Source organism: Sciurus vulgaris (genome assembly GCF_902686455.1).
Source record: "Sciurus vulgaris genome assembly, chromosome: 1".
Classification (NCBI taxonomy): domain Eukaryota; kingdom Metazoa; phylum Chordata; class Mammalia; order Rodentia; family Sciuridae; genus Sciurus; species Sciurus vulgaris.
Window position 1 is genome coordinate 26,860,834 of NC_136461.1, and position 16,345 is coordinate 26,877,178.

The following is a 16,345-nucleotide window of genomic DNA, read 5'->3' on the forward strand; positions in this document are numbered from 1 at the left end:
TGAGGGTTCCATGCAATCTCCAGGTCCACCACCTCGTGGTGTCTTTCTGTAGCACATCCTCAAAGGGTTTCTATTGTAGCAGGTGCAGGATGGCGGGGTGCTGCTCTCCTTCAGGCTGATCAGGAAGGATGAGGGAACCACTCCATTAGAACATGCCATCTCAGCTGGACAAACAGATTTCAACAGGCTGCAGTATGTCTGTCTGCCGCAGAGGTCCTGCAAGGGCTTCTGTGATTTTCAGGAAAAAAACCTAAGTTCTTCAGTGAGGCTGTCAGACTCAGGTGACCTCCCCTGTATCACTGCTCATATATGTATCCTATATGCAGTCACAACAAATGACTCATGAGTCCCTGAATGTGCCATGAACACCCTTGCCCTGCCTTTCTCTCTGGCTGGCTCTTCCTCTCAATCCCCACTGAACCTTCTGTAGCAGGTTTTCAAGGAAGGCTGCCTGCCAGTCTGCTGCTCCTCCTCTAGTTCCCAGAGAATCAGAGCACCACTCTGTCCCCTCCCACCGGGCTGCAACCAACTGCCCCATCCCAGGTTGTGGGTTTCTGAAGGCTCAAGTTCAATTTGTCTCTGCTTGCCTGTATCCAACCCAGTGTCTAACAAACTACTGAAAGAGAAAATGGAGGGACTGTCTGTTATGCATCTAGAAGGTACTAAAGTCCCTAATGGATAGGAACAGCTGGATAAAGAGATACAAAATATGGTTCTGCCCACCTTGACACCAGAGGCTGCAGTAGGACCAGAAGAAAGTACATCTGCTATCCTGTCTCTTGTCCTGAGCTAGCCAACATCTGCCAGCTCATGGCAAGAGACAGGGTATCACTGCTGCATGCAAGGGTTGCATTAATGTTGGGTAGTTCAGAGAGGAAAAGTCCCATGTCTGAAATGCATGGGGCAGGTCAGGGTCTAAATGGGCTGATCACCTGGGTTGTGTTTAGACAGTAATTGCTGTGTAAGATTCACCCCCACTGAGGATCCAAACCTGTTCACAACATGAGCAGCTTCTGCAGAACCCCTCACTGAAGAAGGGAGAGACCACCCCCTGATGTAAAAACATCGCTTCTGCATCTAGCATAAAGATCTGCCTTCCTGAAGCAAGATGTAGGAATATGAGAGCCTCGTGTACCACTCACACCAGCAACAGGTCCTCCAGGCCACTCCAGGTCTGTGGTGTGAAGGTCCTTCTGCTGGTCTGAAAACTTCCTACTACTCTCCTTACATCTGGAATGATAGGGGGAGACTGGAGGAGACCCATGTGAATCTGAATATGTGATCCCACTAAGATAACCTATGGATCTGTGCTTTATAGACCACCATCCACACTGGAGGGCTGCCAGTTCCCTTGGCAATTCCCTGTGAATGTCTCTGGGTGGTGAATTTCAGATTCAAGAGTCCACATGAGAGTCCCACCTTAACTATCCTGATTTTTGCATGTTTTTATAGTTTACAAAGCACTCACAAATACTTAATAATAATGAATCACCAAAAAAAAAAAAAAAAAAAACCACAAAAAATTTCTAGGAAAAAAAAATGAGGTTTAGAGATACTGAGACTTACTAAAGTCACCTGGTTAGCTAGTGAAAAGCTGAGACATGAACACAGGTTTTTCATCACTGAGTCCCACACTTTTTCTTACATGCCCATGCTGCTTTCCTTCACTGTTCCCATTTCACCTGAAATCTGCATGGTTCTAGGAATACCAACCAGAGAGGGCAACACCCTTCAGACCTACTATAAACAAACTGCACTTCTGGAACCTAAGAGTTGCCAAGTCAGAAAGCTGCAGGTGAGTAGGGAGGGAGAGGGGCCATGACATTGTTGGAGGAGGCATTGTAGGGTTCCTGAGCAGGGCTTCTCTGGTGAAAGGGCTGGCTCAGAGATTAGGTTACCAAGCACCCCCCCCCATTCTGACCCAAGCACTCTGGAAGCCAGTCTCGCTGCACCTCAATGATCACATGTAGATGCTTCTACCCAGGCCAAGGACTTCCCTACATACCTGCTCTCTATCCACACTCAACCCAGAGAACCGAGCAAAAATCAGTCCACAGATCTGAGGGACTCAAACCATGAACCAGTTATCCAAGTGTCAGTTGGGAAAGCAAGATCAGGGGTCATGTGCAACTGGGTTCAAGTGTCAGTTTTTATCACTCATTGGGTTTTTTTTGGTACTGGGGATCGAACCCAGTGACACTTAACCACTGAGCCACATCCTAAGCCCTTTTTATTTTGAGACAGGGTCTCACTAAGTTGCTGAGGTTGGCTTTGAACTTGTAATCCTCCTGCCTCAGCCTCCCTAGCAACAGTGATACACGCCTGGGATTACAGGCATTGCATCACTGAGCCCAACCACTCACTTGTTTTGTGATCCTAGTTACCTCAAGTTCCTCTTCTGTAAAACAGGGATGGTAATATTCCCTCCTTCATGGAATGGCTGAAGGAGCAGATGTGATCCCGTGGCTGATGGGTGTCTCTAGGTCTTTGCTAACCAAAAAGGTGAATGTTCCCTGTTTTACGCAGAGGAGACCTCTCTTGTGGCAAATCTTTCCAGGCACCCTAGCCTTCTAACTTCCATTTTATGGGTACCTACTTGCCACAAAGCATTCCTGGGGTTTCCTAGATTCTTTTTTTTTCCATGGTGCTGGGATTAGAACCCAGGGTCTTGCACATGCCATGCAAGCACACCACCACTGAGCCACATCCTGGTTCCCCCCTCCCTTTTTTTTTCTTTTTTTGGTACCAAGGATTGAAGCCTGGAGTGCTTAACTACTGATCCACATCCCAAGTCCCTTTTATTTTTTGTTTTGAGACAGGGTCTCACTAAGTTGTTTAGGGCCTTGCTAAGTTGCTGAGCCTGGCTCTGAGCTCCAGATCCTCCTGCCTTAGCCTCCCAAGTCATTGGGATTACAGGTGCACACCCAGCATTCCAGGTCCTTTTAATTTTGAGATAGGCTGCCCTCAAATTTGTGATCCTTTTGCCTCAGCCTCCCCAGTAGCTGGGATTACAGGTGTGTGTCATTGTACCAGGGATTCTCTCTTTAATTCTCACAACTTTTTCTCCTCTATTACTGAAAAAGTAGAGCCTGGAGACCAGGAGGTTCCCTGAGGCCTGTTCTCTTCTGCTCCTGTTAGCCTGGCTGGAAGGAGGCTCTGTTATGGGCTTTTCCATCAAGTCTGAAGGACAGCCATTGCTGAAGGAGGCCTGAACCTTCTCCCTGGGAGCTTGAAGGAACCTCTGGAAATCATTTGCTTTGTGCTCAGGATGGATTCTGGGGAGATGGGGAGGTGGAGGGAGAGGAGGATTAGCAATCCTTTGACTTCAGCCAGGATTCCCTGATGACATGGATTCATGCATGTGCTGTCATCTTCACTGTTCCCAGAGTAATGATTTTGTTCATTTTGAAAATTCAGGATAGGCATAGCTCCAATTTGTCAAAAATGTATATCACATCATTCTCTAAACACTGGGTTTTACTACTTGGGGGGGTTACAAGTGAACCAGCGGCTTCTATTCACAGTTCTCTGGGTGCACAGGGTGAATCCCACACCCTGAATCTGCTTTGCTCCCAGGCCTGTGAGAGAATACCTGCAGCAGCCAGAGAGGAAGTGACTCAGCCAGCGGGAAGTGGGAGGGGTGCTCACAAAGAGGGCCGTGTGCCCAGCCTGCTCTCCCCTGCACATCCGCACCAGACCTGTTCTCCGTGGCTGCTTTTCCTCAGCAGGACTCCAGTGTGCTGAGTGCAGCAGGCCTGGGGACCAGAAAGGGCTGGAAAGTCCTATGTCTGCAGCTTGGGGATCCTCCAGGAGATAGAATTCATGGATCAGTCCCACACCAGGAGACTGTGTAATCATTCTCATGTCCCTCTTTACTCCACTGCCTGAGGAAGTCCCCATAGGGTTTCATGGTGGCCTCTGTGAAGGCTGCAAGGAGAGTTTGGAAGCTAAAGGTCCCTCGCTCAGAGGATGCCAAAGCAATTTTTGAAGAAAAGCATTCTTTTTTTTTTTTTTTTGGGGGGGGGGGGGTGCTGGGAATTGAACCCAGGGCCTTGTGCTTACAAGGCAAACACTCTACTGACTGAGCTATCTCCCCAGCCCCCAGAAAAGCATTCTTGAAGAAAAGTGTTGGGGCTGAAGATCACTCTGCAGGTTCTTCCGGGGAAAAGATCAGTCAAATAAGAAACCAGTCCCTAGGGAGGCTGATAGGCTGGCTCCTCCTGGGCACAAAGGGCTTCACTAGCAGTCACTCTAAGAGCCATCAAAACAGGATCCAGAGCAATGCTGCCAGTCCTGCCACCAGTTCACCCCTCCTCCCTACCTCCGGAAGCAGCTGATGTGACAACAAATATCTGTCACTATGTGTGGGTGTTGGAAGAGGAAGGGACAGACTTAATAGCTCTTTCTTGGGCTGTGCTGGTCTGGGATTCCCCCTCTAGAGAAACAGCCTGGGGAAGCAGTTGAGCACAATGGCTTGGTAAACAGTTGTGGTGGTCTTTGACTTTGCAGGGGCCTTCTGTCGTGTGCAGGGATAGCAAAGCAAGTCACTGACAGTTCTCCCATGTCATGCCAGCCTGCTCCTGCTCCCTTGGGCTAAAAGAGAAGATTGCAACAAGGGAAATCCTGGCATGAGCATGTGACTCAGGGGCTCCTCAGCTCAAAATATCAGTCATTGCTTTGTGTGGTGACTCAGCCTGGGAACAAGGCCTCCATTGGATCCCATGTGGAGTTCAAGTCTTGCCGCCCACGACAGTCAAAATCAGGTAGGAGAAAGCAGCAAGAGACCAAAGAAGGACTGGTTAAGCCTGAGAGTCACCTTTCTGTCCATTCTGTGGCTTGGACACATGCTTCTCTGTTAACAGCCTCCTCGCCTAGAGAGGGACAGCACTGCCCCTGAGAAGGGTACACTTGAGGACTGCCAGAAGCCAGCATAAAGGAGGCACTAGACAAATGTTACTTCTTCCTTTTATCACAGACTTCCAGAGTAACACAGGAAAGCCCAGGCTGGATCCAGGTGCATGCAATTCTCTCTTTATACTGTTTTCAACAGCAAATGTCACCACAATCGTCCTGTGAAAAAGAGAATTTGGAGTGGAGCCAACAAACTGCCTTTCCTTAACTGCCTCTATAAAAACCTTAAATTAAATTTCACAAGTTTGACAGTGAACAATACAGTTCACTTTTTGAAGTTTTATGGAATGCTGCTGGTTGTGGTTGCGCGGAGGGGCAAGAAGCTGCCTGGTATGATTATAGAGGCAGGCGGCAGGCCCCACCATCAAAGTGCCCTTCAGCTGGCCATTCATGTGGGTGGGCCCATGTAAGGGCCCCACCTGCTCTAAGCCACTGAGAGGTCAGCCAGGGCTGATGCTGAATGCCATGAGACACTGCATACTTTGTCCACACACCAGTAAGAGCACGTTTGATTATCCAATGTATGTCCTGAAAGGGGGCTTCCCTATCTCAGGCCCCCATCCCTGCACAGGCCCAGCAACTGCACAGAAGACATATATGAAACCACAGCCAATAATGAAAAAGAAAAAAATACACATGCCCAGGCCCAGCAATTCCAGCTCTGGGGATTTATCCTTTAGGTACATTCAAGTTAATTCATAAAAAGAAATGGGCTCATCCAGGGTCCCTGTGGAACCATGCAGAGTATCAAAAGAAAAAACCACAAAAATTAAAAACACCCACACATCCCAGAAAGGAAACAATATAAATATATTAGTCCACCAAGATAGACTTGGTTAACTATGTTCCACCTAAATAATGGGATGCTGTGTAGTCTTTAAGACTAGGTCCATACCTCCTGAGAAAGATGTCTATGGTAAGTTATCCCAAAAATGCAAACTACAGTACTATATGTATAATATGATACTATTTTTTGTTAAAAATATTATAACTGGGCACAGTGGTGCGTTCCTGTGATCCCAGCTACTTGGGAGGCTGAGGAAAGAGGATCGCAAGTTCAAAACCAGCCTGGACAACTTAGCAGGACTCTGTCTCCAAATAAAAAGGGCTGAGGATATACTCAGTGGTAGAGTACTTGCCTAGCATGTATAAGGCCCTGAGTTCTACCCCCAGTATCACACACATTAAAACAAAACAAAATCCTACATCCTTGAATACTGTTATGGTTTGGATGTGAATTATCCCCCAAAAGCTCATGTGTGAGACAATGCAAGAACATTCAGGCCCGCTACAGTGGCACCTGCCTGTAATCCCAGTGTCTCAGAAGGTTGAGGTAAGTTCAAAGCCAGCTTCAGCAACAGGAAGGCACTAAGCAACTCAGTGAGATCCTGTCTCTAAATAAAATACAAAATAGGGCTGGGATGTGGCTCAGTGGTCGAGTGCACCTGAGTCCAATCCCCAGTACCTCCTCACCCCCCTAAAACAAAGAACATTCAGAGGTGAAATGATGATTGGATTATGAGACCCTTAACCAAAACAGTAAACTGAGTGGTAACTGAAGGCAGGTAGGTGTGACTGGAGGAGGTGGCTTTGGGGGCATACCTTTGGGGTTTATATTTTGTATCTGGTGAGTGGAGTTTCTCTCTGCTTCCTGATCATGTCTTGAGCAGCTTCCCTCCTCCATACTCCCACCTCCAGCCCCAAGAAATGGAGCTGGCTGTGTATGGATTGAGACCTCTGAAACTGTGAGTCCCAGATAAACGTTTTCTCCTCTAAATGTTCTTTTTAAGTTGTTGATGAACCTTTATTTTACCTATTTATTTATACGCGGTGCTGAGGAGTGAACCCAGTGCCTTACACATGCTATGCAAGTGCTCAGACACTGAGCTACAACCCCAGCCCCTCTAATTGTTCGTCAGGTCTTTTAGTCACAGCAGTAAAAAGGTTCCTAAAACAAATATACAAAGCATATTTTTAGAAGAAATTTAATAGTGGATATTTCCAGACAATGGAACTAGGGGCCCATGGTGAGGAGGGAGTTTTATATTCTTTGGCATAATTTAATAATTTAATAATAATAACTTTTTGAAAAAACTAAAGGTTTCTTGAACCCATTAAAATTAAGCACAGTAATGGAATCAGGGGAGGCTGGGCTTCAAAGAAGGCAAACTTGAGAGGTTATGGCATGGGGACAGGTGTAAGCTAAGTGCCCCAGATGTACGAGTCTGTGTCTCATAGAGACTGAGGAAAGGAAAGGTCAAGGCCAACTTTCCTGGACAGCTTCAGCTCTCCCAGGCAGCTTGCAAACACTTCTATGAGGAACTTCCTGATAGCTACCTGGCATGCAGGAGGGCTGACAGCTGGCTCAGGGTGCTCCTTTGATGATACAGATCTGCTAGCAAAGATATCACCTAGGCCCCACCAGAGCTGTGGCCAGGGTCCTGACAACGTACTGGGCACTAAGCTAAACAGACTACTGACAAAACACCCTGTGTTTAATCCTCATTATTACTAGGGGTGTGGGGACTGTTATGCCTATTTTATAGAGGCAGAAACTGGGGTTAGAATGACTTGTTCAAGTTCACTCAGCTAGCAGGTGGCACAGCTGGGTTCTGAAGTCAGGTCTGACTCGAACCTAGATCCTTAACTGCTACATAAACAAGGTTTAAAGTCTTCTTACCCACTACTCATAGGGCAGGAGGGGGAGGAACTTGTCTCTAGGCTGTGGTAGTTCCACTCTTCTGGCAAAGAAGGCACTAACTGAGCTTTGTCAAGGTCCTTTTCAGCTTCATAGTTCTATGAATCCAAAAGTCTATATGGACTCACCTCCCTGGGGCAACAGCCTGGTCAGGATGGAGGAAGGGAATGGCACAGGCACCAGAGTCACACAAATGTGGCTGAAGTCCCAGCTCTGTCCTCACTGGCTCTGTAATGGTAGACAGGTTATTTAACCCTTCAGTCTGGCTATGCTCTGTAAAGCAGAGATAAACTGTTTCCTCAGAGTCAATACTACCACAGAGGCCTCAGCAAGGAACCTGATGGTGTGTGGATCCTTCCTTATTTTTTGCTCTTTCCCTTCCCGTTTTTTAAAGCTGGGACCACCTTAGGAGAAGAGTCAGCATAGAATGTACTGTGAGACACCCTAAACCCAGTGAAGCCTGAAGCAACATACTTGCTGCAAAAGTAGCAGGACTGTTGCTCTCCAGAAATGGCAGATACCAGCAATGGAGTCCTAAGCCCCATAGAATGTTGGGTAATGCCAGTCCCAAGATTCACCAAGGGGCTGAACAGAACTTCTCCCTAGAGTCATTGCTGTCCCTTTAACAAACCTCATATCAGCTCTGACCCAAACACACAAAAGTCCTGCTCTTGCCAATTCCTATTCCAATGATCACCCCATTCTTTCTTCCTTCTGACCACTTGGGCCACAGATTTCTCAAGGGCAAAAGATATTCTGTCTTCCTCTCTTGCCAGGGAGATGGTAGCCTGACAAAATACAGAGGGGACGGCTTCGTTCTGAATGGTAAGAGCCCTTCACAGTTTTGTTATCTAAGGGGTTTCACAGAAAACTTAATTTTCTTTAACTCATCAGGCCTGCAGAAGTCTAGCCCCTGGGGAGTCTGAACTCATACCCACATAGACACCACAGCAGGTAGAGAATGAACACCACTGGACTATTGCCCATATAATCAACCCAAGAGTAGGTGTACTTGCTAGGGATAACAAGGCTATTCCAGTTTATTAAAGGACAGCCTAGAAAGTTAAAAAAGAGAGAGAGAGAGAGAGAGAGAGAGAGAGAGAGAGAGAGAGAGAGAGAGAGAGAGAGACACTACTTGGGGCAGCAACCCCCTCTTATAGAAATGCATCATGCAGATAACTAAAGCGGTCAAAACACGTGTATGAAGAAAGTCACATCAGCTTTGGGGAGCCAAAGACAGAAAATAACCTGTTTATCATCATTAGAAAGCTTGTTAAATAAATTACACTCAAGATGGGGCAATGTGACCAAAAATGACCCAGACAAGTATATGCATGTGCCAAAATGGAACCATTTCTAAGATAGTAAGTAAATCAAGGGAAGAAGACCAGCTTCCCCACTCCTGGCTCTTGATTAGAAAGCCTGGTGATATGAAGGGGCAGCTGACGCACTGGAATCACCGTCAAGGATAAAGTGCCATCTTAGCAGGTGGAGGGAAAAAAGCTCTTCTTTCAGGTCACTTCCCTGTTCACTTGACACCATAACCCAAGAACAAAAACCTATGCAAATCTCCCAAATTCCAGTGGGCCTGTTCCCCTCTCCATAGCCCAATCGGGTTCAGGGACAGCTCCCAGCTCCCTCAGAACTAAGCGGGAAAAGGGGCAGCTTCCTTTCATATCCCTGATGATTCTGAGTTCTGAGAAGCAGGATTCAGTCTGGTAACCCAGCATCAGGCAGTAATCCAATCTTGAGGTCTCTTTCCAAATAGGATCTACAGGGAGCGCTAAGAAAGCTGTCTCTCCCCTGAGGGTCTGCTGCTGTTCAGACCCCATCTGCTATAGCTTGCTGAATTAGGGTGGCTAGCACCAGATGGAAGGGCTATACTGGAGTTTCTGAAATTTGATTAAGTTCACTCTGGTCAAACCTGGACAGAAAAAAGGTGAAGGGAAGCTGTCCTCCTCCTCCTCCTTTTTTTTTTTTTTTTCTTTCATGAAATACAGACTGTTTTTATTTTTTTTTTAAACTTTATTTATTTTCATTATCTTTTTTTTTGACAGTGATAAATTTTTAAAAAAAATTCTTTTCATACATGTATATAGGATGAAGCTGCCCTTCTTCAGGTGCCAACTCAGGCAAAAGCGGCAGGAGGTCTGCCCCAAAGCTGGACAGGGTTCCATAGGTTTTTGCAATTGATACTCTGCCTTGAGGGTAAGCTCAGGGCTTACTGAATGGAGTTGGCAGATTCCACAGCCTATTATCTTCTCCCTGAGTCACCTTATCATTGCACTATCATTCACTGTCGCCCAAACCAAGAGCCACAGGATTGTCTGCCATCATTCCTCTTCCCTCAACCATCACTTCCAAACACTCCTAGAGACCAGTGGATTTCTCCACAAGCAGTTCTGATCTCTGCCCTTCCTCCCCATCTCCACACCCTCTGTCTTGATCCAAGCCCCCAACAGCCTTTGCTGTGATAACTGGTACTCTGGATTCACTCTCTCCAGTTCATCCTCGTCCCACAGCCAGAGGGCTCTTTGGGAGATGCAGGTCTGATAGGGTTTCCTCCACTAAAGACAAACATCACTAACAGAATATAAAGTTCAAGAATCTTAGTAGGGTGCCTGTCTACCTCTCCAGCTTGTCCTGCAGCTATGCTGGAACTCCTGCACCTCCAAAAATATCACACATGCCAGAATACATTTGCACCTGTGCCACACTGCTCCCCCTCTAAGTGCTTCATGGACCCTCAGAAAATCCTACTTATTCCTCGAGATCCAGTTCAATTTTAAGTACTCTTTGAAGTTCTCAAATCTCTTCATCCACTTACTTGGTTCAAGCTCTGTGCAAGTGTCCATGGGTTAGGTGCCCACCTGTCTCTGCTGGAACACAACTTCCTCCAAGGCAGGTCTTCCTCCTCCTCCTCTTAGTATCCAGCACACACACCAGCTATACATGGCAGCTCATGTGTGTGCATTTGGGGTTCTACGTTTTGAGTCACCACACATATCAATGTGATTGATACTTCCTGATGAAGCCAATTTAGGTTCCAGACAAGGGTCACTAGTAGGGACTCACAGAAAAATTCTAAATACATTTTTTACTATGTGTACTTTAAAATACTATTTTTTTTCCTCTGCAGTTCTTCTATTTTAAAAAAATGGTTCTTTTAAAAAGCCAAGCTGAATCATCTGCACTGCTCCCATACAGACTGGGTAAACTCCCCATAGATTTTCTTTTCAGAAAGAAAACAATAAAATTCTGATCTTGTGATCCCTCAGGACAGTCTGACAGCTCAATGGGACACACTTCTAGTCACCATGAACTGCTTCAACTAATTCCTGGAAGTTCTTTCCAGCAGCCTGTACTAAAAGCTAACACTTACCAAACATTACTACTTGATGAATAGCAAGTATTCAACCTGCATCATCTTACTTAATCCTTACAACTGCCCTACTAGGGAGGTACTCATATTGTTGCTATTTTATAGATGAGAAAGCTGGGCATGGAGAAAATGTACCCCTAGTGTAGGACCCTGATCCAAATAAGCCACTATCTCCTACTGCCTTCCCCAAAGGTCAAATTAAAGGCACAAATGAGCAAATATATCCCTTACAACTAGCCTTCTGAGGGGTCAGCCTCACCTACCCAGCTGTTTAAGTGATCTGTGATCCCAAGATGAGAAGGGCACATGTGCCAAGCAGGCGCTTCTGTGCCAGGCAGAGAAGCCCAGACCCATGCAGGGAGCTAGCCACTTAGCACTGGTTGCACATGGTGCTTTCTCTGCAGAGATCCACTACCATAGTACCAACACTCCTCCCTTGGAAGCCTGCAGTGGTCTCTGAAGAGGGCTCCAGTCCTTCATTCAGTCCTCTCCTCTCCCTTTTTTCCTGTATTAGGATCCCAGGGATATCTATTTAAAAAACGGATCAAATCATGTTGCCCCTCTGCCTAAAAGCTTTTCACTGGCTCCCCAGTAACCTGGTTGACTAACTTCTAGTCAACCTATATTGCTTTACTATGTCAACTTCTATACCACTATATTGAACAATCAGAGGTTCCTAGAATAAACTATGAATCTCTCTCTCTCAGAAGAACACCTTTCTCTTCATTCTCACCTGGCTAAGCTTTCCCTCCTCTCTTTCTGGTCTTGGCTCCAGAGTCACTTCTACCAGGTCCTCCCAGGGTATTCCCTATCCCGTGTGTCATATCCCTGACTGAGCTAGAAGCTTCCTCTGCTGGGCTCCCAAAGCACTCTGCTCCTGCTGTTGTTAGCTTTTTTAGATCACATTTCAACTATCTGTTTACAGGTCAGTCTCCTTTAACTAGACTGTGAACTCCTTGAAATAGGAACAACTAACACACTGAATCTTACTGTGTGGCAGACATGGTTCTAGATGTTTTACATGTGTTTGTTAACATTTTAACTCTTCATAACAACTCTATACTATCACCTGTTTTACAGATGAGAACACTGAAGGCATGAAGAGGTTAAGCAAGGTGCCCAAGGTCAATGAGCTAAAAAGCTGCTGAGCCAGAATTTGAACTCATAAGTGTGGTTCCAAAGCCAACTTCCAATTTTTATCTTGGTAGCAAGGATTGAACCCAGGGGCACTTAACCACTGGGCTACATTGCCGGCCCATTTTATTTTTTATTTTCAGACATGGTCTTGCTAATTTACTAAGGCTGGCTTTGAACTTGGGATCCTCCTGCCCTCAGAGCCACTAGGATTACAGGCCAGCACCACCACGCCTGGCTCCAAAGCCCACTCTCAACCACTGTATTATACAATATTTGCCTCTCCAGGCAAGGACCCCGTTGTTCCGTGAGGAATGAATTAATGACCACTACCTTAAGACTGTCTAGATCTAATCCATAAACAACATGCAGAGCAAGGCCATGAAAGGGAGCTGAGGGAGTTCACAAGCACTGTTTACAAATAAGGATTCTCTGGGCCCTACAATTACATATTCTGCTCTTCCTTATCTAAAGCAAAACTACTCAGCCAAGTGGGAAAGGCGCCCGGCCCAGCATGACTACCCTCTTCCCCAATGGTTCTCAAAACCAAGCAAAGCCAACCAGTTTCCTCCAATGACTTAAAACAGAGCAAAGTCTATTCTGCCACAGAAGGCGGCTGTCATCTCTTCCTTCCGCCAACAAAAAGGAAACAAACCTGGGGTCTGGGGGTGGGCAGAGAACGCCTTCAGAAAAATGAATGCCCCTATCTACTGGTTGGACGGTTGGGCCAAGTGGCGTGGGAATGGGCGGGCCTGACCCGCACGGCAGGTGAAACACTGACCACAGCAAGCTCTCCCTCCCCTTGGGGAAGATCGGTCAAATGTGGACCTGGCAAGCAGGCCGCTGTGACTCGCACCTCAACGCCGCCCAGGATGCGAAAATTCCCCAGTAGCGATGATACCGGTGCCAAAGGGTGAGGGTTCCAGGAGGAAGCCCGGCTGGCCCTCCCTGGGGACTAGTTCTAACTTTCAAGTCACTTCTGGGATCAGAAGGGAAGCGTGGAGGGGCCCAGGACGTCTCTCTGAGAAAACCTAACCGGGTCGAAACGCCGAACACTTTACTCAGTGGCTGAGCGACTCCCGGCAATGTTGGCTGTGCCCACTTCCCAGGGCTGCGGCGGGGACTGAGGCTCCCAGCGGTCGCCGCCCCCGCCGCCGGGAAAGGGCAGACCCCCAGCGGAGGAGGGGGCATTCGCTGTTTGCCATTTCGTCGAGCCCGGATGGTCTGAGGCTGTCACCCGGGTCCCACCCCCATGGTCGCTGAGGCCCGCCGGACCAACAAGCAACCCCCGCCCGGTTCCCCACGCTGGACCCCCGGCCTCACCTTCCCCGGGTGGTCAGGGCTGCTCGCCCATAGTCCGCAGCCCGGAGCCGGGGCTGCTCGGCGCTCCGTCCCGGCGGGCCAGGGCCGGGCCGGGGGCGTGGGAGCCGCTTATCGCCGCCTCCCAGCACAGCAGCGCGAGCAGCCACCGCCGCCGCCGCCTCCCTCCATGGCTGCGGCGCCGCCACCTGACAACGGAAGTGACGCACCGCCCCTCCCCGCCCGCGCCGCAGCCCCGCCCCTCCCCGGCCCGCCCCCTCGGCTGCGTTGTCGGCCCCGCGGCCTGAGCTCCGGGCGCCATCTTGACGATGGGCGGAAGCCTTCACGCTAGCGTCCAGAATCAGACTGACGATTGGTTCAAGGATGGGGTCTGGGCCGAAGCCTGTGAGACAATTGGAGGTTGAGATTCTAAGGGGCGGTACTTACCACTAATCTAAGTCTGCGGTGAGGCTGGGACACAGGCACCGCCCCACCTTGACTCCACAGAACCTCGCAGGCCCTACGCTAGCACTGGTGGGGTTGAAGTCTTCAGCGGTTAGGAGGTCGGTTAATGGTTGCCTATTTATCAGAAAGGCGATCCTTCTTTGAACTCCATTCCTCGACTTCTGCAACTCTGCGGAAAGCGCTGCAGTTAGGCTCAATGAAAGACAGACATTCCTGTCGCAGTGCTCACAATTCATTTCCCTCTCTGGCCCTTAGAAACCTTGAGGATGATCAGCTTCAACCTGGAGATTCCTGGTGTCTTGACCAGGAAGGTTTAGTGAAGAGTTCCTATTAACGATACCAGTCATTTAACCTCTGTCCCTTCCGCTACAGTTTCAGTCCCTCCTGATATAGTTTCAATCCCTTTCTCCTCCTCCTCCTCCTCCTCCAGCAACCACGCCCTCCATGAATCAGCTTCTTGCACTAGCAGAAGAGCCCTTTAAAGGGATTGCATCAGGCTGGTGACTCACTGTGGCCCTCTGAGAGCCTGGCTTCCCTCCACTGGCATGCAGAAGCAGCTAGAAGGGCTCAGTGGCAGCAGCACCAGCAGCCATAGCCCGACTCCTTTGTCTCAGAGAAGTGAGCCAGTGTGCTTGCTGCTTGTGACTGTTTTACTCACAAACGGTTGTCTTTCCAGTTGTTCTCTGGGCCACTCTGTATCTACATGTAGGCACATGTGACCAAGCCTGTATGCACTGCTGGATTTTCCTTGGGTGTGTGGCCAAGCACTTATGTGTATGTCATCACACAGGCAGTGCCTGCCTGGAACATGAGGGCTGGTCTGAGTGAGGTCTGACTGCCCCTGACTGTCCTTTCCTTTGTCTCTCCGAATATCTGGTGTCCACTGAGCTGCTAATGGGGATGAATAGCAATACTAATCTGAGCAACTCCTACTGTTGTGCCACACATTGTGTTAAGCACTTTAGAAACATCAGCATCTGGCATCTGTTTACAGATGAGGAAGCTAGAGCTCAGAAAGAGGCAGTAACCTGTCCAAAAGTGCACAGCTAAAAATCACAGGGTTGTGATTTGAATCAAGTCTGGTGAATTCCAAAGGGCCAGGATCTGAATCCCTTCTCTGTCACTTACAAGTTGGGTAACTTAAGTGCAAGTTCCCTAACCTTACCAGCTGTCCAAATAGGGATAACACTTTTCAGGATCACTGTGAGGACTAAGTGAGTTATGGAAACTTTTTTACAGGCTCCAGGGAGTGTTCACACTCATCTCAGTGGCAGAGGCTTCAATGAGGTAGATGACCAAAAGGTAGGTATAGAGAAGTCAAGTTCCAGCCTACCATGCTTCTCTCTGATAAAGGGAAAGCCTAGGGATTCCGGAAGCCTTGACTCTGACAAGAATGAGTTTTGGATTTTCCAGAGCTCTAATTATTGGCTAGATGAATCACTTGGCACTGATACCACCGTCCCCACCCCCAGGAAACTCTTAGCTGATTCAAAATATAGGATTTTAACAAAGAGGAGGAGGAGGAAGAGAAAGAGGGGAGGAGAAGAGGCAATGAATAGAAACTAAAGGCGCCAGCCAGAGGAAATGAAAAACTGTCATCAGAACACCAACATGAGGAAATCGCTGGGACACATACATGGTGACATGTTCCTTCTGGCTCTCCAACTCTGGCTCGCTGGCTGCTGTAAAGAAGTGACACCTGTCACAACAGCCCAAGATGGTTACTTGATGAAGTATAGGCAGATCCGTCTATCATCAAAGGAGGGAGGAGACACTTCTGAACCCCAGTCATCCTTCCTGACATTTTTTTGGCCTCGGTCTAGGGCCAAGCTCTAAGGTCTTGGTATGGCTCTAACACTGTAGCTGGGTACAACCACTGTAATGGACAGAGGCACCTCCTACATTATCTTCAGTATGACGTCAAGAATGCTGGAAAGGGCTGGGGACATGGCTCAGAGGCAGAGTGCTTGCCTGGCATATGTGAGGCCCTGAGTTCAATCCCTGGCATCACAAAAAGAAGGTTGGGAAACGGAATAGTATGTATAGTATTGTAGTTAAGATCAATGCATTTGCAGGTAGCAGAACTAAGTTCAAATCCCGCTCTGTTGCTCATCTTGAGCAGATCATTTAATTTCTCTATTTGCTTATATTTAAAATGGGGCTGTTAATCTATAGGGTTGTTATAATGATATAATAAGATTACTTTTATTCTATAAAGACTGATGGAAGCACCCATAATACCAGACATCATTTCTACCTTCATGGAGCACAAAAAGCCCCTAGGACAGGGCATGGCCCAAGCAGTAGCTATTTTTGATGACCATTACGACACCTATCTTGGCATACTGCCTCTAACTTAACCACCAGATCCAGGTAGAGCCCCTTCCCCTCTATAGGACTTCATTTCATCAACCATGAAGTGACAGTTGGACTGGGTTAGTGGTTCCCAAGCTTCC

At 47.8% G+C, this 16,345-nt stretch overlaps 1 protein-coding gene across 8 annotated transcripts in view; it reads right to left on the minus strand.

Annotated features, from left to right (window-relative positions):
- STK40 (serine/threonine kinase 40) overlaps positions 1 to 16,345 on the minus strand; it is a 46,534-nt gene that overhangs the window by 29,299 nt on the left and 890 nt on the right. The window contains exons 1-3 of one of the 8 annotated variants that reach the window (XM_079152915.1): positions 13,872 to 14,419; positions 7,738 to 7,837; positions 4,817 to 5,070 (exon numbers count right to left, since the gene is read on the minus strand). The gene's annotated coding sequence lies outside the window, so the exon portion shown is untranslated. Of the gene's footprint in view, positions 1 to 3,592; positions 3,988 to 4,816; positions 5,071 to 7,591; positions 7,701 to 7,737; positions 7,838 to 13,448; positions 13,639 to 13,871; positions 14,420 to 16,345 lie in introns of those variants that run through there. The other 7 variants (XM_079152913.1, XM_079152912.1, XM_079152911.1 and 4 more) reach the window with 7 other exon arrangements.